Source organism: Microtus oregoni, unplaced genomic scaffold (assembly GCF_018167655.1).
Source record: "Microtus oregoni isolate MIOR12 unplaced genomic scaffold, Mior012 000018F_ref0000195, whole genome shotgun sequence".
Lineage (NCBI taxonomy): Eukaryota > Metazoa > Chordata > Mammalia > Rodentia > Cricetidae > Microtus > Microtus oregoni.
Window position 1 is genome coordinate 19,041,791 of NW_024543077.1, and position 27,895 is coordinate 19,069,685.

Consider the following 27,895-nt stretch of genomic DNA (forward strand, 5'->3'; position numbering starts at 1 on the left):
TCAGTGTCCAGACTCCAGAGCAATGAAATAATCCACGTGCTGAAACTGAAGGACTTTGTTGCCCCAACTCATCCAGCCTAGCTGTAAATTCCGAGCAAACATTTCCAAACACTGCCTACCTGGCTTGATGTAGTCTTTCAGTACTTCTGTACAAAAAGAAAAGAAAAAATCAGCAGTAAGAAAGAAATCAGTTTACTTTTTAAAATCAGAGAAGAATAGAAGAGGCAGATGTTTCAGCTTTTAAGATGGACAGCAAATTAGAGTCGAGCATGGCATGGTCGGTTCTGCCATTCTTGTCAGAAATGCAAAGAAGGAAGCACCTGCAGGCTTGGGAGCAGCACCGCTGCAACCACACTAGTTCTGATTCACTGCAATGCATTTACAGACAAGAAGCGAGGCGTTCACGTCCACACACGCCTTTCCAGTTTTCCAATAATGCTCACACCTCTCCTGAGAACTAATTTACTCTATTGTTTAATCCATGAATTCAAAAAACTGTACAAACAATATAAAGACAACCTGCTTGAAACTGAAGATGAACTATAAGTCTAGCTTTAGTACATACTTTAGTGAAATAATGAAGAAAAGAGTTGTATACAGACAGACGTATTTAACCATCATAACAACATCCCATGTCTGGAACTTGCATGTTCTAAGATTACTCCCACACTATAGTTCTTTGCCTAAATTTCACTATGCTATTTCCAGTTAAGGAGCCCTTATTTATATATTCATAACTACTACACTGAAAATCATCTGTAAAGTTAGAAACACAATACAGCATGGTGGATCTCAGAGGAGCTGAGAGAGAGGAAGTGAAAATGGTCAAAATATATTGTATGAAACTCTCAAATAATAAAGCTATTACATTATTATTAAAAATATTTTGAGTTTCAGATTGTTCTTTGTCTAAGAGTAATATTCTTACTTACCAAAAATCAAAGAGAAATTAAAAGCTGTTATCGCCTGCAACTGACTAACTCAAATTTAGGCTTTGGAAAGATTCTAGATGTTGACATAAAAGACTGTATTCATTTCAAAAGTATGGAACTAAACACAGGGCAACTGAAAAGAGAAAACTTTCCCTGAGGCCTAACCGAGAAAACCCTAACTCCACTTCTGCTTTCTAGAAGTTGGCATGGGCTAAGCTATAGTGCTAAGATTGTGCTAACCACCCCTCCCATCTGTTTTCTAGAAGTTAACATAATCTAAGGTGCAGTGGTTTTACTTAGGTTCTGCAGTCTTTTGGGAAAGATATTCTCTTGATCATGGGGCCAGAGAGACAGCTCAGCCATTAGCAGCCCTTGCCGCAACTGTGAGAATGAGAGGGTCTCTGTCTCTTGCCCATTCCTGGGACTCTTTTCCTCCTGCTGGGTTTTATGTCCAACTTTGATGTGAGTATTTTTGCTTTGCATTGTTGTATTTTATTTTGTCATGTTTTGCTGTTATCTGCAGGAGGTCTATTCTTTTCTGATGAGAGATTGAGGAGGAGTGGATCTGGGGGGAGACAAGGAAGTGAGAAACTGGAAGGAGCTGAGGGAGGGGAAATTATGATTGAGCTGTATTGTATGAGAAGGGAATCTATTTTCAATAGAAGGGGGAAACACTTGCTGTTCTTAAGGAGGAGCAGGGTTTGATTCCCAGCACCCACATGGTCCAGAAGCATCTGTAATTCTGGTTCCAGGGGATCCTATGTCCTTTTCTGGCCTCTGCAGGCATCTGGGATGCATATGGTGTACAGACAAACATGCAAACCAAACACCCACACATATAAAATAATTTTTTAATTTAAAAGATATATCTTGAGGTTTAGGAGCAAGAGAGAACAGTTCATGTTTTGAGTGTACATAAAGCAGATTACTAAGATTCACAGACAACGTTCTAAGTGTAAGAAGATACACATATCCTGCCAACCCCCAGAGTTAGGATTTCACTGTGAAATTTACCACAGGAATCCTTAAGTTACTTTCTGAAGGTTTTGACTTGTACCTCTCTATAGCTAAGATGCATGCACTAACCTAATATGAACTCAAAACAAGGCACCACATATTTCATGTATATGACTATGTAAAAGCTTGGAAGTTAACTATATTGAGTCATTCAGATTTTCCTTACAAGTACAACTCTGAGTGGAAATGTTTTCAATTTTAAATGTGTTTGTGCTGCTCTCTACTGGCAGTACGCAGAACTGCACTTTATAGACTATCAGGACAAGACTGATTTTAATCCACAGTCTTTAAATCTTTTCTCTTCAAAATAATCTTTACAGGTATTTTTATTCTATTGAAAAATGGCAAATAAATTACAATTATTTCAAAATGAAAGGCTTGGGGTATTATATTTTTTGTAAACTTTTTATAACAAACTATTAATCTTCAAACAAAAGACTTGTAAATTAAGCTTTGGTACATACCAAAGGATAAACAAAATTCAAGTATACAAATAAGATTTCTTTAAAGTACAAATGGTATTAAATAATTTTTTCAAGAAACAATAGAGTCCACTTTTATCTAGATCAGAAACTAATGCATTAGCATTTATAGGGTCTCAGGTATGAGATTTCAGAGTTTCCTTCTAAGCCAAAGAATAGTCAAACACATCTGAGTATTTCTCAAATTAAAGGTATCATAAGGACTCCTTTGCAAAGTTATTTGAGGCAAAAGTTCACTATCTTCTGTTGGTTGTGTGTCTGTGTGTGTACCTGTGTTTTCAGGTGTGCTATAAGCACTGAGTATCTTCTGTTGGTTGTGTGTCTGTGTGAGTACCTGTGTTTTCAGGTGTGCTATAAGCACCGAACATCTGAATTCCAGAGTGCACTTGCCAAGGTCGGAGTAGATGTCCTCCTTCAGGGCTCCCTGCCTTACTCCTTGGGGCAGGTTCTCATTGAACTGGAAGCACAACCTCAGGCTAGACTGGCTGGCCAGCGAGCTCTCTGTGAAGCTCCTGTCTCTGCCCCATTGATGGGGCTTTAGGCACACGAACACAGCCATGCCCAGGTTTTTACATGAACACTGAGGACTTGAACTCATTCTTGCTGAGCAAGCACTCTTACCCACTGTGCCATCTCCCCAGCTTTCTCGTGTTCTCATTTCCAGGCTCACAAACCACATTCTGCAAAAGTAAATCTGATAGATTTTGAGTAGTAATGATCAAAATAGTAAAATATCTTCCTGAAGAAATTTTCAAAACATAAACTTGGAATATCAAAGTCAGGCTTTCAAGAACTTCCATGAGCAAGTCTTTAAACTCTCACTTGAAAGACACTGAGGATTTATTGCCTTTTAAATACACCATAAACAATGCAATCACTCCTTACCACTCTGCGGTATTAGACATCATTACTCACTCTGGGAATGAGGGTGGCAAGGAAAGGACTGAGGTAACCTGCCAGAGCAGAGAGCCAGGACTCACACGCACGTGAGCCAATGCCCATGGCTAACACTGATCCTTGCTGCTCCGTTACACTGAACGAGGAGCACCATGCTCAGCACTCCAGCTTGAGGGAACAGCAACCTCAGCAGCTTCCTTCCCCTGTTGCAATGGTAGCCTGCCTTCTGGAGATAGAAAATCACCATGTTCAGGGGGTCCTAGACATCTCTTCTATTATGCTGGGTCTGAATCCTAAACCTGAGGGCAAACAAGGCCACTAACTGAACTACATCCTCTGAATCCCAACAGTAGTAGCTTGGCACAGGCTACTACTGGAGGGACAAGGACAGTAAAGAAACCCTCGGAGATGATGCTGAAGGACAGCTGAGGTAATACACACTAACATGGGCTCTATTTCATACGTTCTATGAGAAGTTTCCTACACGCTTCAGAATATTAAACATCCCACTCACAAACCTACAGACCATTCCAATACGAAATTCAATATCCGGCTGGGAATATTTTCTGAGTCCTCATAGCCGGGTCTCACAGACACATACCAGCAAGGGGAGGCTTGTGTGAGTGAAGAAGGCAGGGCACACTGACAATCAGTTTCCGATCTGGAACCGGGGGCACTTTCACATCCAGGCTCCTCATTGAAACAGAACAAGATAACAAGCTATTACTTTAAGGATCATTTTTAATTATATGCTACAGTTGCACCATTTTTCTCTTTTAAATAGTAATTAATTCTATTAATAAATGAATTTGAAGATAGCATCAATCAGGAAAATCAATTTAAAGATTCAAACATCTTTAGAATGTCATTTTTCATATTAACTACTATACTCTGGATAAAACACAAGTTAATCAAAATTTGTATTTGTTATATAACATACTTTTCATCTCTAGGCCATTTTTAAGATTTCAAAAGTATAAAAATGAAGAAAATCAGTAATCACTGTATTAACTTTAAAAGTCTGTATTTATATAATTTTGAAAAATCACTTGGCTTACCTTAACACTAAAGCAGATTTTTCTCAAAATCTCCCCAGTACAAGACACTCATAAGGTTGTTTGTGTGGAGAATCCGATGGGAACACAAACTCCCCTGAACGGGTGATCTGAAAGGAAGGAACCAAGGAACGTGGATTTTTTTTTACTGTCATTATTCTGTTTCCAGCAAAAAAGGAGAAGTTATTAAACATCCTGTGTAGTCCAATAAAAAATATAGTATGAGCCACGAGTGTGAGTCATATATATATAATGTTAAATTCTCTAATATTAACACCAGAAAGGAGTAAAAAAAAGAAAGCAAGGTAATTAACTTTAATTTCATTCAATCTAGCATGTCTGAAACAGTATTTCCACACGTGACCAATTGTAAAGGGTATCATAAGATATGACATTTTTCCTCCACTGTGGGTCTTTCATGCCAACAGACATTTACCACTCGACTGTACCTCTCCACGTAAAGGGCACAAGTCAAGCACTAGAGAGCTGCATGGCACGGTGGCTACCACACTGGACATATGTAGTGTCCATACCACAGTGGAAATGTAGCTATAAGGAATATCTAAAATCTCACATACCATGGGTATTTTAAATATATTGTACTATCATCTCACATAAACAGTCTCTACTTTTTATGATCACTTATTCCTGGACACAAGGCCATTGTGAATTCAGTCATTAATTCACTCAAATAACATTCACTGATTACTACACATGACTAAGTAGTTAAAATAAAGCTTTCTATACTCAAGATGGCAGAGAGCCAGAGCCACAGTTTAGTAGGGAAGAAAGGGGGGCAGGTGATGATGAAGAAAAGACCTGGTGCTGAGACTGGCTCTTGGCACTATAAATTCCAGGTTGGCAACTTACTATCTCCAAAATAAAATAAAACAGACTGCCAGCAAAGAAGGGAGTTCAACATGGTTCAACATCATCCTCAGCTACATAGCAAATTCAAGGCTGTATAGATTACAGGAAACCCTGTCTCAAGGGGAAAACAAGCAAACAAAAAACAGGAGAACAAAAGGATCCCAAATCTTCACATAACTCTCCAGTAATCTTGTTCTCTGATCTCAGCCAAACACACAGAGGGAAGAGAAGGGGCACGCAAAGGCAATGGAGCTGTTGATGAATGGAGAAGGCAGTGGAGGTAACACAGTTCCCGAATTCTTGCTAATTCATTAAATTACATATATCACACGCATGCACACATACGTGCTTGCTCGCACACACATGCATTCAATGCACACCAAAATTTTAAAAATAAATTAGAGCTTTTTGTAACTTTATTCTGATCTCTCCTTGATTTCCCAAAACCAGCAGTTTGGGGCCCTACTTCAAAGACACAGGTTAAAGAAACAAACATCTTGAGAATAGGAAGATTCTCCCAGGCATAAAGCATAAAAAGCTCTCATCAAGCACGACCAAGGAACTCGGGACCGCGAGGGGTGCACCCACACACTGAGACAATGGGGATGTTCTATTGGGAACTCACCATGGCCAGCTGGCCTGGGTCTGAAAAAGCCTGGGATAAAACCGGACTCGCTGAACATAGCGGACAATGAGGACTACTGAGAACTCAAGAACAATGGCAATGGGTTTCTGATCCTACTGCAGGTACTGGCTTTGTGGGAGCCTAGGCAGTTTGGATGCTCATCTTACTAGACCGGGATGGAGGTGGGTGGTCCTTGGACTTCCCACAGGGCAGGGAACCATGATTGCTCTTTGGGCTGGACGAGGGAGGGGGACTTGATTGGGGGAGGGGGAGGGAAATGGGAGGTGGTGGCGGGAAAGAGACAGAAATCTTAAATAAATAAATAAATAAATAAATAACTCTCATCAGAGCCTGATGCGTACGCATTGAGGACAGTCAGTGTCTTCCTATGATCAGTATGTGATGCTGTGTTAACAAACGAGCTAATTTCTGACCTCACTTTTACCCAGTACCATTCTGCAATGACTTACCCAGACCACGAAGGATAAAGTTTCTTCTTCACAAAACACAGGTGCTTCTGCCTGTTGGTCACCCAAGTGACAACAAGACAGTCAGCAGCAGCCAGCTTAGGAACAGGCATGTGCTTTATCTGCTGCGGTGATAAACAACTGTACCTAAAAATGAGCAGGAAAAACATGAGAAAATTAACTTCAAGAAAGAAATAAAAGCAGAGAAAAGAGCTGTAGGGCGCCAACCCCACTAATACACAGTTCCAGGGTCACTTGCATGTGGTAACTATGGAGTCACACTGACACCTGGTGGACCACTGGCACTTACACATGTCCTGAGTTTTCCATTTTACTAGTTTTAAATTGCCAGGCTGTTTGTTTTTGTTTCTTAAATTACTTTCAAATGACTTACATTTTGGTAATTTTCCCAGATGTAATATGCTTTTCCTCCCAGTCAGACTTACACAAATATTGTCTGGATTCCGTCATGATGTGTTTCACAGGAGCCCCTTGCAACTAGTGACCCAAATGGTGACATGTCTTGGTACAAAGAAGCACTGGTTTTGAGCCCAGTGATACAGAAGCCAGCCGCCTTCAGTGAGGGGCGGTACCCACTGTAAGCCTCAGTCTTGCACACACTGCTGACCCCTAGATCTCCTATCACCTTGCCCGACCTCACCCTCCCAGTGCAGCTTCAAGCCTGTCTACCACCATGCTCTTGTCATCCCATTTTCTCTCTCTCTGCATGCACTCATTTTAAAGGCCCACTGTCTTATACCTCCTAACCATTAACACTATAAAGTCAGAATTTTTTTTGCCAGAAAATTACTTCTACAAATATCCAAAGAAATACAAGTCTTTCCCCAGCATTCAACATACAACTGGAGATGATACATCAGTATTCGAGTGTCCCCATCATTGCTTCTAGACTCTATCAACTTCTGCAAAACCTCCCTTCTCTTTAAGCATCATCCAGTCACACTAGCCCCAAACCTTCCTCAATGAACACATTTTGTCCTCACTCTCGATATTCAGTGTGCTGAAGCTCTGAGATCCCTCTGTCTCAACAAGGAAAGTCTTGACACTACCCTGGGCAACTTCAAAGCACAAGCCATGTAATGTGTACACAAATGTTAATTCACCTATTCAAACAATATATGCACTCACCCTTCAGTAACCCATTCCAATGACATAACTGGGCCTTGTCATTGTGCACACATGTGGATGTATGCATGCGCATATACACGCACACAAGAGGGATGGACCCAGGGCCCTGTGCATGCAAAGCACACTCTCCATCACTGAAGCGTGACCACACGCACACACAGCTAATGCCACAATGCAGGTCAACTTCTTCATACACATAAATGAGGTGAAGAAAAACATGGGGCAAAAGAATTAGACCACTGAAGGGCTCAGTCTATTCTCAGCGTCTCAAACCAGTCATGGATTCTTTCATTTACCCATGGTTACCTCTTCTCAGGTCCCTTGTCCATTATTTCCATTGGCATATGAAGTTATCTCATACCCAGCCTCTTCAGCTACCACACTGTCTCCTCCCTCCTTTATACACTTCACTTATCTACTTTACCACACCTTCTCTTTGGGGAAACATATGACAGCATCTGTGAAGTTTATCCTTCCAACTCTGTCTTTTCACTCCTACATCCCAACATCCTGCAATATCAATTATTGTTCCCTTGCTTCTGCATTGTCATCCTCTCTGGTAGTTCATCATCATACTTGGATTATGCTATTTGAAAAGAAAAGGAGAGAATAAAGAGACAAAATGAAAGAGATGGATAGAGAAGGAAAAAGGGAGGACATATGAGGCTTTTTCGTAACATTAATTATGTGTTTGTTTATTGACATGAGTCTATTTTAGGGTGTGTAGGGGTCAGAGAACAACTTAAGGGGATCAGTTCTTTCCTTGCATCATGTGAATTCCAGGGACTAAACTCAGGTCATCAGGCTTGGCAGTGAGTGCATTTTCCCAGTGAGCCACCTGCAGGCCCAAGTATCATTTTAGCCTAGAATGTCTCCATAGGCTCATGTGTTGAGTGTTCAGTGTGGATTGTGGTGCTGTTCTAAAGACTAGAGAGCCTGAGGGGTGCAGACTGCTGGCTGAAGTAGATCCCTAGGAGAGGTAGGAATCTTTGAAGGTCACACCCAGTACTGGTTGCCATCTAGTGCTCTCTACTTCCTGTCTGCTGCTATGTGCTCCTGCATCTGACTGGGGCCATGCCTTTCCTAATGTGATGGACAGAGATTTCTAAAAGCATGACCCGAAAATCCCTTTCCTTCCTTAAGCTGCTCCTGCTGGGGATGTTGTCAGCTTCCTCCCTTCACTAACTAGGCTAGGGATGCCATGGACTTAAGTCTCCCTATGTCCTCTCCTTTGTTCCTCTGTCAATACCGAAGACACTTCTACAACTATACTCACCCAGACAAAAATAAGGAGTCTCCCAAGGGACAGGCACAGGCATCCGGTTCTGATGGAAAGCAACATCACATTAGAGGGGTCAAGAATGCTGGCAAACTTTCCTTACGCAGATAAACTTGGTGAAGGAACTGATGATAAACAGGTAACAGAATCAGATGGCAAGCACCCTGGGCTCCTGCATCCACACCATCCCATTTCCAGAACACAAGGTTTCATTCTCATGGGGATGCTTTTCAGAGACTATTTTGTCATGGTAGACAATGTACTAGGTCAAAACCCTGCAGTGACATGTTTTCAATAGCTGCACATTCCCGACTGTCTTAACTAACCTGGAGTGTTTGGAGGTGAGGAAACAGTCACACTCCTTCTGGTACCTCTAAACTCACAGAAATCACTGAGCAAATTCCAAATGATGCATCCTATGCCTTACAATGCTAATTATTCAAAGCACCTACTTCTCATACATCTTTTTAATTAGAATACAAACAGTCTTTCTTTTATAACTTTCACAAATACTAAATCTACTTGACACTCCTTTTGTACTCTTCTCCCTCATTTCCTTGCCCCTACTCATATCCTCCACTGCAATGTTCCCCTTTGAACACCCCTAGAGTTCAACTTCCATATGATATATGTTCTATTACCTTGCCCACCCACCTTCTTTGAAGTGTCTTATGACTTTGTTTCATGTCAAAAGAAAAAATTCTTGGTTTTTTTTTAAGGCAGGGTCTCATAGTGTAGCCTTGGCTAGCCTGGAACTTGCTCTTAGACTAGTCTGGCCTCAAAGTCATAGATATCAGTCTACCTCTGCCTCCCAAGTGCTGGGATTAAAACTATGCACCACCATGCCCAGTCTGAAAAAAGATTTTCAAAATACGACATTTAAAAAGAACAAACTGCTGAGCAGTGGTGGTATACACCTTTAATCCCAGCACTGGGAGGCAGAAGCAGGAGGATCTCTGTGAGTATATGACCAGCGTAGGTTTGGGTATGTTGTGTGTTTATTTTCGTTGAATTCAAGGAAGACTTTAGTTTCTATTTTTTATTTCTTCCTTGACCCAGGTGTAGTTCAGTAGTTGACTGCTCAGTTTCTACGAGTTTGTAGGCTTTTTGGGGGTAGAATTGTTGTTAAATTCTAACTTTATTCCACGGTAACGCAATAGTACACAGGTGGTTATTACAATTTTTTTCTGTATCTGTGGATGTTTGCTTTGTTACCAATTATGTGATCAATTTTTGATAAGGTTCCATGAGATGCTGAGGAGAAGGTATATTCTTTTCTATTTGGTGGAATGTTCTATAAATGTCTATTAAGTCCATTTGGTTTATCACATCTGTTAGTTCTCTTATTTCTCTGTTAAGTTTCTGTCTGGTTGACCTGTCCCTTGGTGAGAGAGGAGTGTTGAAATCTCCTACTATTATAGTGTGGGGTTTGATGTGTGCTTTGAGTTCTAGTAATGTTTCTTTGACATATGTGGGTGCTTTTATAACAGGGGCATAGATGTTCAGGATTGAGAATTCCTCCTGATGAATTGTTCCTTTTATGAATATAAAGTGTCCTTCTCCATCTCTTCTGATTGATTTTAGTTTGAAATCAATTTTGTTAGATATTAGTATAGTCACACCCACTGTTTCTTTGGGCCATTTGATTGGAAAACCTTTTCCCATCCCTTTACTCTGAGGTAGTGTCTGCCTTTGAGGTTGAGGTGTGTTTCTTGTAAACAGCAGAATGTTGAATCCTGTTTGTTTCGTATCCATTCTCTTAACCTGTGCCTTTTTATAGGTGATTGAGTCCATTGTTATTAAGTGATATTAATGACCAGTGGTTGTTAACTCAGTTAATTTTTTTGGTGGTAGTGCTTGTGTGTTTCCCTTCTTTGAGTTGTGCTGGTTGAGAGTTGTCAGATGCCTGTGTTATTATGGGTGTTGTTGGCTTCCTTGGTTTGTGGTTTTCCTTCTAGTACTTTCTGTAAGGCTGGGTTTGTGGCTACATATTGTTTAAATCTGTTTTTCTCCTGGAATATCTTGTTTTCTCCATCGATGGTGAATGCAAGCTTTGCTGGGAATAGTAGTCTGGGCTTGCATCCATGGTCACTTAGTGTCTGCCAGCACATCTATCCAAGACCTTCTGGCTTTCATGGTTTCCATTGAGAAATCAGGTGTAATTCATGTACCTATGGACACCTGATCTTTTTTTTTTTTTTTTTTGAGACAGGGTTTCTCCATAGCTTTTTGGTTCCTGTCCTGGAACTAGCTCTTGTAGACCAGGCTGGCCTCGAACTCACAGAGATCCGCCTGCCTCTGCCTCGCGAGTGCTGGGATTAAAGGCGTGCGCCACCACCGCCCGGCCGGACACCTGATCTTTGATGAAGAAACCAGAAATACATGGGGGGAAGGACAGGATCTTCATCAAATAGTGGTGGTTAAACTGGATGATTGTATGTAGAGAATTCCAAACAGGTCCATACTTATCACCCTGCACAAAACTCACCTCCAAAAAGATCAAAGAGCTCAGTCAAGTGGAGCATGAGACTCTTACTCTCAGGGATGTGGGTTTATGCCCCACACTGGGCCACAGGTTTAGGCAAGGGTAAGTGAGTTCATGAGAGCCCAAAATAAAAGAATATCAAATATTTATTGCGGAAGACTCATGAATAACAATAAGGTGAAGATTCACCACTGTCCTCTGCCCTGGAAGCAATGGAAGCTACAACCAGATCTCCAACCACCATACAAGAGAGTAACCGTTCCTCTCCTGAAGTAATAAGGGTGGCGGCGGGGCTGCGTCCCCAACACCCCGGCCGCCTGCCCGGCTAGCTTATGCCCCGAAATAATTACACGGAAACTGTATTCTTTTAATCACTGCTTGGCCCATTCTCTTCTAGGCTAATTCTCACATATTAATTTAGCCCATTTCTAATCATCTGTGTGTAGCACCCCAAGGTGCGCTTACCGGGAAGATTCTAGACTATGTCCATCCTGCGTCGGAGCTTCATAGCGTGCGTCTGCCCAGGAGCCAGGAGCATGGCGTCTCTCTCAGGCGTCTGCTCCCGAGAGGAGAGCTGTCGAGACTCCGAGCTCACTTCCTCTTCCTCCCAGCATTTTGTTCTGTTTACTCCTCCCACCTATCCTCTAACCAATAAAATGGGCCAGGGCAGTGCCTTTATTAGCCAATGACCTTCCTCCATCATTTCCCCTTTTTCGGTTTAAACAAAAAAAAAAGCTTTAACTTTAACATAGCAAAATTACATATAACAAAACAGTTATCAAGTAAAAGTTACAATAATCTTTGTCATAACTAAGGAAAACTATAACTATAACTAACTATTCTTAACTCCATCAAAGACTCCAGAAAGATACAATACTACCTAAGCAAACAAGAAAAAAGCAACTTTTAAAACTCTAGAAATGACAGAGACATCTCGCTGCCTGGACAGTCACCCAAAGTTCTTTTGTACCGTTGGGGCATCCATCTTCAGCCTTCAGGCCCATGGTATCCAGCAGACATTTCCATAAAGCAGGAAAATTCAAAGTCAGTTCAGTCACTATCTGTTGTGTCCTGCAGCATGTCTCGCAGACTCTTTCATGAATCAGGAACCCCGAAAGATCATCTCACCTTAGGCAAGTTCAGTAGTCCTCTCTGCGGGTTCTCTGTGTCCAGTTTATGCAATAGTCCAGGCAAGAGCAGTGTCTTGCCCAAATGGCTATCAAACTCCATAAGGTGCCTCTTTGATGCCCATCTTCCTCTTGAAGTAGATTGGTGCTGCCAGGAGCAGAGTGTCTCATTGTTGTGAAAAGTCCTTAGTTATAAAAACATTAAATGTCCTATTCTGTAATCTTTGAAAGACATGAAGAATGCCTATCTAAAATATATCTCTATATATCTAGAAAATCTAACATGACTACAAGCTTTACTATTATCGATGATTATCCATTAACAACCTATATTTCTTAATTATACAGTACATATTTAAATGAACTACACAATCACAATACCTTAATCAAAATCAGAAACACTTATACATATAACAAAATTGACCTTAAATCTCTATCAATAAAGCATTAGCAAATTATTCATATCTATATCATATCCCCCTTTAAATGTAAAAGGACATTTATAAACCATATTTGGGAACATGGGCGCAGTTTTTTCTCTCCAAACTGCTTCCTGCTGAATGGGGGCGTCGTTAATTAGGTCTTTCATGGTATAACCTGTGTGCTAGTTTCATCTCAGTTGGCAGTTGAGCGAAGCAATTTTCTGAAGATGTTCACTGCAACCCTTCAGGAGGGCGTGGTCCATCATACCAAATCGGAATAGAAGAAATGAACAGCGTCTCATCCTCTGTGAAAACAAAATAAGAAACTCCTTTCCAAAGTATCATGTCCTTAGATCCAAATTTCAAATTCAAGGCATTTTCAAAATATCTATGTTGGATTAGTTCAGCAGCATTTATAAATAAATATCTTTTAGCATCTGTTGCTCCTTCCTCAGCGTTTAAATAATTTAAAGAGAGCATAATAGCATACAGTATCAAGATTCTCTGTGTATTTTCCATCTTTGTGCAGCTTTGTTTTAACCTCTATTTTGTTTATTTTTACTTTTAACTCTTTGCTTTTTGAGACAGGTTCTCTGTATCTTTGACCTGAAGTAACTCTGTAGACCAGGCTGTCTTTGAACTCTCAGAGATCCGCCTGTCTCTGCCTCCCAGGCATTCAGGATTAAAGGTGTTTGCTACTACACCTTGAACTCACAGAGATCTGTTAGTCTCTGCCTTCTAGGCACAGGGATTAAAGGCGTGTGCTATCACACACAACAACTCTCTTTCTTTTTTGTTTTTTACTTTAAGAACTTCAACTTTTAGTCTGCATATATTTTTAACACACTTTAAACCATTCAGAAATTTTCTTTGTCTTTGAATCTCTCTTTACTGTATATCTCTCTTTTTCTGACCACACGAGCCTTTAAATTACTGAGCAATATGGGTAGGATTAAAGGCGTGGCTTTGCCAGCTAGATCCAGTCCATTCCTTAGCTTTCCAGCCTCATGGCGGATATACAGGCTGTAGCCATGTTTACTGCAACAACTGTATGGCATTTCAAGGTCCCTGCCAGCAAGTGAGCTACAACGGACAACACTCACGTCCTCTCTTGGTAGCCGGCCCTCCTGCCTTAAACAGTCAGAGTTTGCCCTGGCAGGATGGCCCAGAAAGCCAGCATTTTTAAACGGCGCAGCTTTTTTCCTGCTACGGCTGAAAACCGAAAAGCATGCGTTCAGCTTTTCGTCAACACCATTTAAGTGTTTCGTGGCAGGACCTCTTAATGAGCTGCAGGCTTTGCAGCTAAAGCTGAGTCAGGAAGCCTCTCTTAGATGAGGCGCTTGCTTGCCTCTAGCAAGCAGAGTAGAACCGAGAAATTGCTGCTACCAAGAAACCAGGCACAATGCTTTCACTTTGTTCTAGAATTACTTCCCAAGCTGTCTCAGGCTTTATGTGGAAGCAGTTGTCCACGTGGGTGCCATATGAAGTAATAAGGGCGGCGGCGGGGCTGCGTCCCCAACACCCCGGCCGCCTGCCCAGCTAGCTTATGCCCCGAAATAATTACACGGAAACTGTATTCTTTTAATCACTGCTTGGCCCATTCTCTTCTAGGCTAATTCTCACATATTAATTTAGCCCATTTCTAATAATCTGTGTGTAGCACCCCAAGGTGCGCTTACCGGGAAGATTCTAGACTATGTCCATCCTGGGTCGGAGCTTCATAGCGTGCGTCTGCCCAGGAGCCAGGAGCATGGCGTCTCTCTCAGGCATCTGCTCCCGAGAGGAGAGCTGTCGAGACTCCGAGCTCACTTCCTCTTCCTCCCAGCATTTTGTTCTGTTTACTCCTCCCACCTATCCTCTAACCAATAAAATGGGCCAGGGAAGTGCCTTTATTAGCCAATGACCTTCCTCCATCACTCTCCCTTATAAGAGATGATCTTGGCACACAGAAGCCATCCTAACGCTGAGACTCTCCACCCCAAAAAAAATTTTAGTGGAAAGGAATTCCGACACAGACCTCAACCTAAAAACAGCTATCTTGAACCTAACAGAAGAAAAAGTAGGAAACAGCTCTGAAATTAAAGGCACAGGAAAAGACTTTCTGAACAGAACAGTATTAACACAGACACTAAGATCAACAATTAATAAATGGGATCTCGTGAAACTGAAAAGCTTCTGCATCATTCAGACAAAGCGGCAGCTTACAGAATGGTAAAATATTTTTTTTCCAACTATACCTCTAATAGAGGGATAATATCCAAAATTATATAAAAACTCAAACAAACATAAAGAACTCAAAAGACTATATAGCAAGAAAACAAATGACTCAATTAAAAATGGGGTATAAATCTAAACAGAGAATTCTCAATAGGGGAATCTTAAATGGATGAGAAACACTTAAATGTTCAACATTCTCAGTCATTAGTGAAATGCAAACCAAATCTGCTTTGAGAGTTCATTTTACACCTGTCAGAATCCCTAGCATCAATAACACAAGTGACAGCTCCTGCTGGCAAGGACGTTGAATACGGGGGACTCTCATCCACTGCTGGTGGGGTGCAGACTTGTACAGCCACTATGGAAATGAGTGTGGGGGTTCCTCAGAAAGATGGGAACTGATCTACCTCACGATCCAGCTATATCACCCTTGGGCATTTACCCAAAGGACACTTCATCCTACCACAAAAACACTGGTTCAACCATGTTCATTACTGCTCTATTAATAACACCCAGAAATTGGAAAACATATTCAAGACATGAATGGATAATAAAAATTGGTACCTTCACACAAAAGAATATTTCTCAGCCATTAAAAAAGAATTAAATCCACAGTAAATAAATGGATAGAACTAGGGGGAAAATTCACCCTGAGTGAGGTACACAGACCCAGAAGGCCAAGTGTGGCATGTATTAGCTTACATGTGGATATACAGAATCCCAGAGGTTAAGCATAGAGCAACAGACTGAGGAGGAGAGAAGCATCTCATCAGGGAAGAGGAAATAGAATAGAAAGTTACAGGCTGGTGAGGGGAGGTGCAAGGAGAGAAAAGGGGGACGAGGGAGTATACACAGGGAGAAACAGCTAAAACTGAGGCCACTGAAGTAGTGAGCAGTGGCAGTAGATGCTTCCTGAAATAAATACATATGTGAAGGCAATCTAACTGAAAAATCAAATAGCAGGGTGATGAGACCTTGTGTGAGAGCTTCTCCTTCCGTTTTGCATTCCTCTCTTTAGGTTGGGATTAAACGCTCCACTGGGATTAAAGGCTGCACCGCCAGGTTTCTATGGCAACTAGAGTGGCTACTGAGATTAAAGGTGTGTGCCACCACTTACTCTCTGATCTTCAGCTAAGCTTTCTTTATTAAAATACAAATGAAATATCACTACACGTAAGGCTCAGGAAACATTGTAAATGAGGGGACACATAGATTATAAGAGCCAGAGGATCATGGAGTTTGCTGTGAAATTGTATTTCCTAGGAATGTCAGAAGCTACACCCATAAAATCTCATTAACATGACTGCTTAAATATGAGCTGGAGAAGGACAACAGGCAATGCTATAGGGGACAAGGGGCCAACCAGCCCTACACAAAGAACTATAGGGAACTCACAAATGCCAGGAGTGGAGAAACAGTTTTAGTCTTACTGAGGGAAGAGTACATCAATTGCTTATCCAATACCAAATGGTGAGCCCTGAAAACATACATACAAATAACATAATACTAAGTTAAAGTATGTGTGTGTTATAGTTTCTTAGGTAGTTAACAGTATGATTCCTTATGATTCTTTCACATATCCATACTATTATTTTGCTCTCCTTTCTCCCTGTGTATTTATCTTCCTTGAACCTAATTATAACCCTGAAAGCATGCAGACAAGTAACATACAGATCGAGCAGGTTACATACATATATGCATGTAACAAAATTAATGAAAAATCCATCAATTTGAAAGGGAACAAGGAGGCATATATGAGAGGGTTTGAAGAAAAAAGGTAAAAGGAGAAATGATGTTTAATTGTTGCAAAATTTTTGTTTAACTATGTAAAGATTGTTGTATTTGTTTAATTATATGTAAAATTGTGTTGCTGTTTTACCTTGTCTGTCTAAGGCACCTGATTAGTCCAACAAAAAGCTAAATGGCCAATAGTGAGGAAGAAGTATAGGCAGGACTTGCAGGCAGGGAGACTAAGTAGGGGGAGGAATTTAGGCTTAGAAAGGAAGAAAGAAAAAGAGATACCAGGGAGAAACCAGTGGCCAGCCAGATACACACAGAGGAAGCAGGGAAGCAGGACATACAGAATGAAAGAAAGTTAAGAAGCCCCAAGGGAAAATGTAGATGAATAGAAACAGGTTCAATTAAGTTAAAAGAGCTGGCGGGACGAGCCTAAGCTAAGACTAAGCACTTATAATTAATAATAAGTAAATTATTTGGGAGTTGCTTGGTGGCCCAAGGAAAATTCCAACTACACATAATACAATAAATAAAATAAGGAAGTAGTTGTTTTTAAAGCATTAACATAAAAGATAAAAAGGGACACAGTCAAGATTGTTAAATAGACAACCTTGTCTCAGAAAATTAAAAAAAAAAGATAAAAAGACATGTAACTTATCCCTGTTACCTATTCTGAAGAATTTGTCACAGATACTGCCATAGGATAACCACATGGGCATAAGTTGGCCTGCCAATAATTAAAAGCTTTTTACTAGTAAAGTATATTATAGTTGCTTATAACTTAAAGTGTCATTATAAAATATCTAGCAAATTAAATTCAACTTGATTACATTATCACTTCTTCCTACTACATTCCTTAGGATAAATTATAATTTATTAACAGCATGTATCACTAAGCTAAAATCCTGATGCAATTATCTCACTTGATCCTGAGTGGCCTTCAGAAGTAGGCATTGAAAACAAGCTTGTTAGGTTTTTGTGTGTCTATGACTACCAGCCTGGTGACTGTAGACTTCAAGCTTTTTAACTTTTTGCAATAAAAAATTTCAAGAAGTTCTTTGATAAGGAATGACTTTAGAAGGACTAGTATCTGAAAACTTGTTGTTTTTTTGGTTTCTTTTTAGCACATGTAGAACATTAATCCTTTCTCACTGCAGTCTTTTATAAAAAGAATCCAGGAATAGTTAATGCATAACCCATAGCCTTGTAGTGACAAAATATCTTGGTCAGCGATAATACTTCCAATTCAAATTTCATAGCTAAGGTGATTTTATATTTCTTCTGTAGACTCTTCTCAAACTCACAGAGACCCCCCTGCCTCTGCCTCCTGAGTGCTGGGATTAAAGGAGTGCACCAACACCGCCCCCACAAATTTTATATTTCTTAAGGCATCTTGAAACTAAGGTGAGTGGATGTCCACAGCGGTTGTAAAGAATTTTAATTATGATAAATCTGCATAGGAATAGTTTTTGTCAGTATTTTTTTTAAAAAAACTTTATTGTTTTTATTTTATGTAAAAAGTGTTTTGCTTACATGTATGTCTGTATACCACATGTGTGTCTGGAGCCCACCAAGGCCAGAAGAGGGCATAAGACCTCCTGAAATTAGAGTTATAGTTGTGGGTCCTGGGGATTTAATCCAGTTGTTTGGAAGAGCAGGCAGTGCTCTTAACCACTGAGCCATCTCACCAGCCCTAGGGATATTTTAAAAATCAAAACGACAATAACAGACTCTACGGAAAACAACTGGGCACTGCTGCAAAAGGACTTGATTGTCTCAAACACAGATGAGTTAACCCATCTCCCCATAGGAAAGGACTTGATTGTCTCAAACACAGATGAGTTAATCCATCTCCCCGTAGGAAACTATGTACTTTTGCACGATGTTTGTACTTAACATTTCTTTTTCTTAAAAGAATGATGTTAAAAGTTAAAAAGTAACATAAAATGTAAGAAGTTAAAAAAATTAAAGGCTAGGAAGGACTTGGGAATTAATATTCACAACTAAAATATTTTCATTTTGATAGATAAATTCTCAATTAAACACAAGTGTGTTCTGAATTCCTGAGAACATTAAGTATTATATTTGCTTTCTCAAATGCCAGTTCTTTAACCCTTTACTTGTCATAAAATGCATTTATTTTTAGAAAGCAGGAGGTAGGTATGGTGATGCAGACCTAGAATCCGAGCACCCAGGAAACTAAGGCAAAGTCGAGCACAATTGAGATATCAGGGCCATCCTGGGTTGCACAGCAAGTTCAATGGCAGCCTGGGCTACTTAAAAAGACTGTCTCAAAAATAAACAACAGAGCAAAGCCAGTATTTGAAAACTGAACTTACATTCCAAGTTCAAACTCCTCTGAGATGACAGAAAAATTTTCTTTTTCTGAAACAAAAATAAAACTACTTACAGTTCAGAAGTGGCTGCATACAAGAAATGTCAGACAAGAGAAAGCTGCTGTTCGGTGGTAGCAGGTACTTCTGTCCCATCAAATTAATCATTCTGGAAAAGCTAGAGTTGTTTTCAATGACCTGTGACGATAAATCCAGCTCTATAACAGACATATCATCTTCTGCCAACGGGAGCGTCTGAAGATGCATGTCTTCGAGGGAAGGCAAGTGCTTTGCCATCTCACATAATTCTGACAAGTTGCAAGCATCGCGTGGTAAAGGGGCACGGCCACTATTTCCATGCTGGGTTTCAACAACGGGGGGCAGAGAACACAGCTTTTGAGACCTTCTTGGATTAACTGCAAGGATCCACCCAAAACCAGCTCTCTGATCTGTGAAAAACAATTGTTTAAAGTACATTAAAATAATGCTGGTTTAAAATTATTTTCCAGGGGCTGGAAAGATGGCTCGGCAATCAAGAGCACTCGCTGTTCTTAAAGCGAATCTGGGTTCAGTTCCCAACTCCCACACAGTCGTCCACAATCAGCTGTCAATCCAGTTCCAGGAGCTCTATGACCCTCTTCTGGCCTCAGAGGGCACCCAGGTAACATATGATACACAGACATGCATGCAGGCGAAACATCCACATACATAAAGTAAAATTAGATTACAATTAAAATAAATTTCCAAATAATTAAATTTGTGCTGTGCTTTGAGCATCTTATTTCATTTATTAAAATCTATTCTTATTAAACTCAGAGTTATTTTAGAGTATAATGGGACTATAAGAGTGTTAAGAGACTACTTGTGAACTCTATGGAATTAAACACACCTCATAAACCCCCTATGATGTAATGTGACAATATATGTATACAAAATGCTGATGCTTCAAGCCAAAACTAACTTTTCCTTGCTTAGGTTGTTTCTCTTAGATACCTGGCTGTGGTGATGAGAAAAATAACCACTGCTTATGCTCACTTAGGCTCTGCAGAGAAAAACCTCACAACGTTCATGTAGGACATGGGGACTGTAGGGCCCGGGTCTGCCCTTGTTCCTGGGGTGCATCTCGAGGACAGTTTCTGGTCAGCTGACAAAGCATTCTGTTCGTTCCTGTACTTCCCCTGCCCAGCCTGCCTGGTGATTATCTGTAGGGCATTGACTCCATTGTCGGTATGGTAATTTCCCACCAGCCTGGGCGGAGGTCCTTGTGCAGCAGTTAGGTAGATAAGGACTTCCAGAAGTCTGAATTAACTGGCATTCGGCTGAGCTCCTTACGAATGACCCAGGTTTCTTTGTGTGTTCTTTCAATCTCCAGGCCCTTGCCCGACTCGTGTACAGTACAGTGGCGCACGAACTGTACCGAGGGCGTAACACAGAATTGGGTGTTACAGGGAACAAAGGGCACCTGTCAACATAAAGCGCATGTTTTTCCTTGTGGCAGGAACCGGAGTCCTTTGTCCTGGTCCAGACATTCCACATCTTCTGCAGCATCTATGAAACTTCATGGCAGGCTAACTTGTACACTTCCTAAATCTAGGTCTTCACCGTCCTCATAGAGTGTTGGGTAATCACATCTTCAGTACAGGAGAAATACTGACCTTAGACACTGCTCTAAAGCCACCTTTGAAAACCCAACAGAAAGGGTAAAACAAGTAACACAAATTCTGTAAACAGTGAAGCTCTCAATGTTACACCTAGGAACATCATATCTAACTGTTACAGAACATAATCTTCAACCCCACATTATAATCTCAAAGATAATGTATATGCTGGGCAATGAAATAAAGTTCTACAGACTTAAAGGAACCTGAAATTATTTTTCTACCCAAAGGATTTAAGTTAGAAATCAAGAACAAATTGATACTAAAATAAACCAAATGCAAATGAAATAGTTCTCTTCTAAATAATTCAAGCAGGTCAAAGATGAAATCAAAAGAGAGATTAGAAAATGTTTTTCTCACAATGGAAGTGAAAACATAAAATATGAAGATACCTAGGCTCACAATGTAATCCCATTTCATACCCGTTAGGATGGCAATTGCAAAACGAAACAGAATGTTTTGATGAAAAAGTAGAAAAACTGGAATGCACTGTTGGTGGAAATACAAAAATTGTGCAGCAGCTATGAAAACCAGGATGGCAGTTTCTGGGGGAAAAAACAATTCAATGTATAATCTAACTACTCCATGACTTCTACAGTAGTGATATGATAATATTTACCAAATGTTCAAACCAAGATAATTAAGGGGAAGGAGAACAAAAAAAATGCATGTTTTCTCTCATGCAGAATGTAAACTTGATGATCTGTGCATATATATCATTATTTAAGCCTGTGTGTATATATGCATCATGAAGAAAGAAGGGGACTACTTGGAGGGAGGAAGGGTTAAAAAGAGGGAGAAAAGTAATGATGGGGTGGAATATGAGCAAAGTATAATGATATATATATATATATATACATTTCATATATATAATAAAAATGTTGTGATGAACCTCATCACATTATAGGCTAACTAAAACAATTAAGTCAGAAATCAGCAATTCATCGTAATACGCGACATCAAGCTATGTTTGTGGAGCTGGCCCTCTGGAGCCTCCCTCCAGGCAGCAGTCATCATCTAGAGCTGTAGCATTCTTATTCCCATGTTGAACCTGTGGGCAGGTTTCTTGCTGTTTTCAGAGGGTTAGAGGGTATTTCCCTCTATTCATAATTCTCTGTGTTATATATTTCTTTTCTTTTCTTTTTTTTTTGTGGTTTTTCGAGACAGGGTTTCTCTGTGGTTTTGGAGCCTGTCCTGGAACTAGCTCTTGTAGACCAGGCTGGTCTCGAACTCACAGAGATCCGCCTGCCTCTGCCTCCCGAGTGCTGGGATTAAAGGCGTGCGCCACCACCGCCCGGCCTGTGTTATATATTTCATCTTTACATCATTTCCAATATTGAAAATACAAATTGTACAGACTTTTTAAAGGTTCTAATTCATTTTATTGCATTTTTGGCAAATTGTACCCTGCAAAAGTATATTATCAAACTGATTTCATACATAAGACAGCCTCATTCTCCCCTCCCCATCCTTCCACCCATCACTGCTCCCCTGTCTGTCCTCCAATGATTCTGTTTTCATATCATATATATGTATATATATATATACATATATATATATATGTATATATATATATATAGTCAAGTAACAGTCTACGTTCAACTGTTTATTGTTGAACCTGAATTCGACACATGAGAGAAACCATGCAAGAGTAAAAACACTGCAACATTCTCAGAAAACCTAACCAGTAACAACACAAGATTAATTCATCAACTACCTAAACTAATAGAAGCATATTTAGTGTTATAAAAATTAGCTTAAATTGTTCATTACTGAGAAAAATAAATCACTTAAATTCAAATTCTGACCAAGACAGAATTTCTAAGATATATTTTGTTCATTTTTATGCTACTTCATACTAATTTTCCCACATGATATATATATATTGTTTGTTTGCTTTTGTTTTCTGAGACAGAGTTTTCTCTGTGTAACAGTCCTAGCTCCCCTGGAACTAGCTCTTGTCAACCAGGTTGGCCTCAAACTCACAGAGATCCATCTGTCTCTGCCTCCCAAGTGCTGGGATTAAAGGTGTGCATCACCACTTCCCAGCCTATCAATGAATATTTTTTACCTACCTTTGTATGATGTTCCATGGCATCCAATTCACCTTGATTGAAAGCCAGACTTCTTTTATGCTTCTAAAGAGAAGGCGACAAGGAAAAAATAATGTTGCAGTCTATCGCAAAGTGGACATTTTGTAACCTGTTAAATTTTATTTTTTGTACTACATTTTTAAATATTGCATCTATTTTTTAAATGTAAGAAGTTCCACTGAGATTAAATCAGTGCAAAGAGTACAAGTACACATGGGGTAATATGCATAAGGTTTTTTATTTCTGAACATGAACCACCTATAGGCTATCAAAGAAAACCTGAGGCTGAAGTGAAGGACCAGTGGTCAAGAGCACTGGTTGCTCTTACAAAAGATCCAGGATTGTTTTCCAGCACCCACATGGTGGCTCAAAACCATCTATATCTCCAGCTGTAGTTGATCTGATGCCCTCTCCTGGTCTCAGCAGATATACACATGGTGGACAGAACTATTTACAGACAAAACACTCAAACACATTAAATCAATAATTTTGAAAAAAACTCAACGGCAGGTATGGCACCTTAGGTCTGCAATACTCCACTCTCACTGAAATAAAGGAACTAACAGATGTTATGACCCAAATGGACTTAACAGACATCTATAGAACATTCTACTAAAACAAAAAAGAATATATGTTCATTTCAGTACTTCATGGAAACTTCTCTAAAACCGACTACAAATTCGGTCATAAATCTCAACAGACACACACACACAAATAAATTGGAATAAATCCCTGTATATTATCAGATCACCAGGGCTTACACAAAATCAGAAACGAAAAGAGGGACATAACAAAAGAAACTGAGAAAATTTAGAGAATTATCAGGTCATACTTCAAAAACATATAATCCACAAAATTGGAAAATTTAAAGGAAATGGACAGTTTTCTGGATAAGTACCACATACCAAAACTAAATCAAGAACAGACAAATAATTTAAATAGACCTATAACCCCTAAGGAAATAGAAGTAGTCATTAAAAGTCTTCCAACCAAAAATAGCACAGGACCATATGGCTTCTTCATAGAATTCTGCCAGAATTTCAAAGAAGAGCTAATACTAATACTCCTCAAATTGTTCCACAAAATAGGAACAAAAGGGACATAGACAAAGTACTTTTTTGAGGCTACAGTTACCCTGATACCAAACCATACAAAGACTCAACAATGAGAGAGAACTACAGACCAATCTCCCTCATGAAGATTGATGTAAAAATACTCAATAAAATACTGGCAAACTGAATCCAAGAACACATCAAAAAAATCATGGAGATGTCTTGCTTAGCACCAGTCACTAAATCCTCATTCTGGCCACTTTGCTGACATTCTTTGTGAACAGCTGAAGTTATGTAAGGTTTGGGGACATTAAATAGCTCAGGGAGGAGGGCTTAGTTTTGGGTGATCATTTCAATGGCTGGCACAGCAGTAGAGTCAGGAGCAGAGCATGTACTAGGAGCTCCAGAAGGGGATGTGGCATCCATCTGAAGAGAATCCAGGTCAACAGAAGAAGTGGGCTTGTTTCTACTGCAGGAAGGCTTTTGATGCCGCTGAATTTGATAGTTGACCTTGTAAATGAAAGAAAGATGATCCAGTAGCCACCCAGGTGGCAAATGGTGCAGCACAGATATTCTCCTAAAAAAACCAGAACTAAGAATCAGAACTAGATCTGGGAGCAAAGTTCATTGATGGAGGAAGGTCATTGGCTAATAAAGGAACTGCCTTGGCCCATTTTATTGGTTAGAACATAGGTAGGTGGAATAAACAGAACAGAATACTGGGAGGAAGAGGAAGTGAGCTCAGACTCCACAGCTCTCCTCTCGGGAGCAGACGCCTCGGAGAGACGCCATGCTCCCCGCTCCAGGGAAGATGCACACGATGAAGCTCCGACCCAGGATGGACTTAGTCTAGAATCTTCCCGGTAAGCGCACCTAGCTGTGCTACATAGAATATTAGAAATGGGCTAGTCCAGGTGTGAGAGTTAGCTGAGAAGAGGCTAGATAGAAATGGGCCAAGCAGTGATTAAAAGAATACAGTGTCTGTGTAATTATTTCGGGGCATAAGCTAGCCGAGCAGGCAGCCGGGGTGCTGGGGACGCAGCCCTGCCGCCCCTATTACTACAGTTCATTGTGGGGCTGCTGGGTTTGATAGCCAGTGCTATCACAACAAAAACAAAGAAAAACTTTTAAAATCAGGTTCCTTTCTTCCGTTGCCCTCCATGGTCCTGTTTTGGTCCTTGGACTGAGGCACTAGTTCATATCATCCAAGTATTCAAGACATTAAATCCTTAAAAGATGAACGTCCCATCGAGTCAAAGAATGGTAATTACCTCTAAAAGACTGCTCCAGCTAAACAAAGTGCAATATGAACAGTACACCGAAAGGGCACACCTAACTAGTCTGCTAAGACAGAACTTCACAACTAAGTCTAAAGCAAACTAACTAGCTTGTTAGGTCAGAACTTCAGGATTAAAGGTGGATAACGACAATCTGTTTGAGACACACTCCAGTGACTAGGTTCATCAGAACTACTTTATCTTCATTTAAAATACGTTTTACATTTCTGGATATAGCTTATTTAATGATAATGTAGTGGAAACTTTAAGAGGGTACTGAAGAAGAAATAAGTGAATAGCACAGCTAATAATAATAAGGTTTATAATCAAATTTCTTATAAAATTGACCGTGAACTAGTTTTTAAAGACGGGGTCTTACATGGCATGTAGAACAGGCTGGCCTTGTTTTCAAGAGACGCACAGAGATCTGCCCATCTCTGCCTCCGTCGTGAACCACTCCAGGTTAAGTTACTTGATTTCACTGAGCTTCAAAAGTTATCTTTTTGTTTGGCTGGGTTCTTTTGAGATAGTGTCCTACTATGTTGCTCTGGCTGTCCCAGAACTCACTATGTAAACCAGGCTGGCCTGGAAATCAGAGATTCCCCCTGCCTCTGCCTCCCGAGTGCTGGAATTAAAGGCGTTAGCTACAATGCCCAACCAAAGTCATTTTTATGTCCTACTGTCATTAGTTTGGAGAACTAAATGAGATAATCCGCATGAACTGCTGCTGATAGTATCTGAAACATAACGGGTAACACATCTGTTGATACTCGTGATGGGGTGATACCTGTGATTTTGGTTTTCCCCTCCGCCGGGATGTGAGCTGAGGAGATACAGTGTTGGCTAGGAAAGAATGAAACTTAAAAGGGCTGCTAGGGACAAAACTGCAATTCTAGCTAGAGGCACAACAGCTCCAAGATTCAGAAATCTAAGCTTTCCCCCTAGGCCTTCCCACCACTGCCTGGGAATTGGCAATGCCTGCTTGTAGTTCCTCTCTGGGAGAGGAGAATTCACAGCACTTGGAGCACCCTGCCGCTACTTATCCTTCCAACTCTTCCTGATCTACCAAAGGGTCAGTAGAGCTCCACCATTTTCAACAGCATCTTCTACCGTCAGAAAGGGACACGCTGCTGTTGGTACTAATTGGGTCCTGGCCTTCAGCTGCTCTTCCCTGCTAGAACCTTCTAATTGAAGTTACTAAAAGCTGTGCTTTGCCTTGAGGATCAGAGGATGGGATTTTCACCTGTTGGCCATTGACTGTAGGGTATTTAAGCCTCCATGGTGCTCTTAAAGAAGGGCTTTGTACCAGGGATTGGAGGTCCGTGTATTTGTCTGTCTCTGCGTGTGTATTCTCAACCTCCAGCCCCTTGCCCGAAGCTCATGAACTGGATTCTAGCGCTGCACGCTGCCTCCCAGACTCTCGCCTTGGAAACAGCACTCATCTAAACCTGGTCCTGACAGACATCCGTACAGAGTCAAAGAAAACCCTCGCTTCCCTAGTCCATAGGCTCAGCCATGTTGCTGTACGGAATGAGACTCCAGGAGAGATCCGGCCGCTCCATTCAGACGTCGCTATCATCCTAGGTGCCAGTTACGAAGATAGAGCCAGACTCCTCTCCGGACGAAGACACCGGCTACCAAAAGACAGGGATCCCAGCACGCAGCCGGGAGACCAACTTGCTCACTTCCGGCCAATGCGACTGGTGCAGAAGAAACGCATAAGCGTACTCGCCGCAGACGTTTGATGACACGCGGGCGGAGACTTTAAAATCAAAATGTGTCTTGGTTGGCGTTGTCGGGTGTTTTTGTATGCAGTTGTGCTGTTTACTGGAAGTTGGGTGCTGGGTCTCACCAAGAACCCGAGAGAAAGGTAACTGCTGACAGGGGGTTAACTCTGTTCCTGCTAAGAGGCTCTGTGGCATCAGAGACCTGGGGCGGCATCTGCCAGGCTCTGCATTCAGGGAACAGTAAGTTTGTGCCCACAGCGCCTGTAGAGGGAAGAGAGGATACTGATTGCTGACCGAGGTGTGGGGTGTGTGTGGGGGGGGAGAACCTGCCAGGGAGGGACAGGTTAAAACGCTGCTGCGTTCGCATGGTAATGCAGCATCTGAAAAGCATTGTAAGGAGAAAAAGTCTGGGAAACTGAAGTCTTGAGAATAAAATCTAAGTGGGATGTAAGCAGCTGAACAAGGAGGGATGTGGCTCAGTGCACAGCCAAGCGTGCTAAAGTCCCCAGCTCAAACAAACAATAAAGTGGGTGTTAGTATTTGGGCATCTGCGTTGGCCTGCCTGCCCTTAGGGTCCTGACAGGATACTTCCTCACCTGTAGCCACTTCTGCGCACATTTGCTATGGTTCCTTGTAACAGGTGGGCCTACTCACCAACCACCCCCCCCTTCTCCCAGTCTCTGCCATCCTCACTCTCCTGCACTCTTGACCCCAAGGACTAGTCTGCCCCCCTCTCTGCCTCCTCTGCCCCTTCTCTCTCGTCTTCGAATAAACCTTCTATGTGAGCCTTATCGCATGGCGTGACTTCTCTTCGCTGCTTATATTATTATTATTATTATTATTATTATTATTATTATTATTATTATTATTATTGTCATTATCATTATTATTACAACAGCGTCTCACCCTCGAAGGAAGCCAGGGCAGGACCTGAAAAGGCTGAGTGGCTAGCATCTAGCGCTGCAGAGACGAAGACAGGGTCCGACATAGGCAT

The 27,895-nt window shown here is 40.9% G+C and overlaps 1 pseudogene; it reads right to left on the reverse strand.

Moving 5' to 3' along the window:
- Positions 1-27,895, reverse strand: LOC121458667 (annotated as a pseudogene).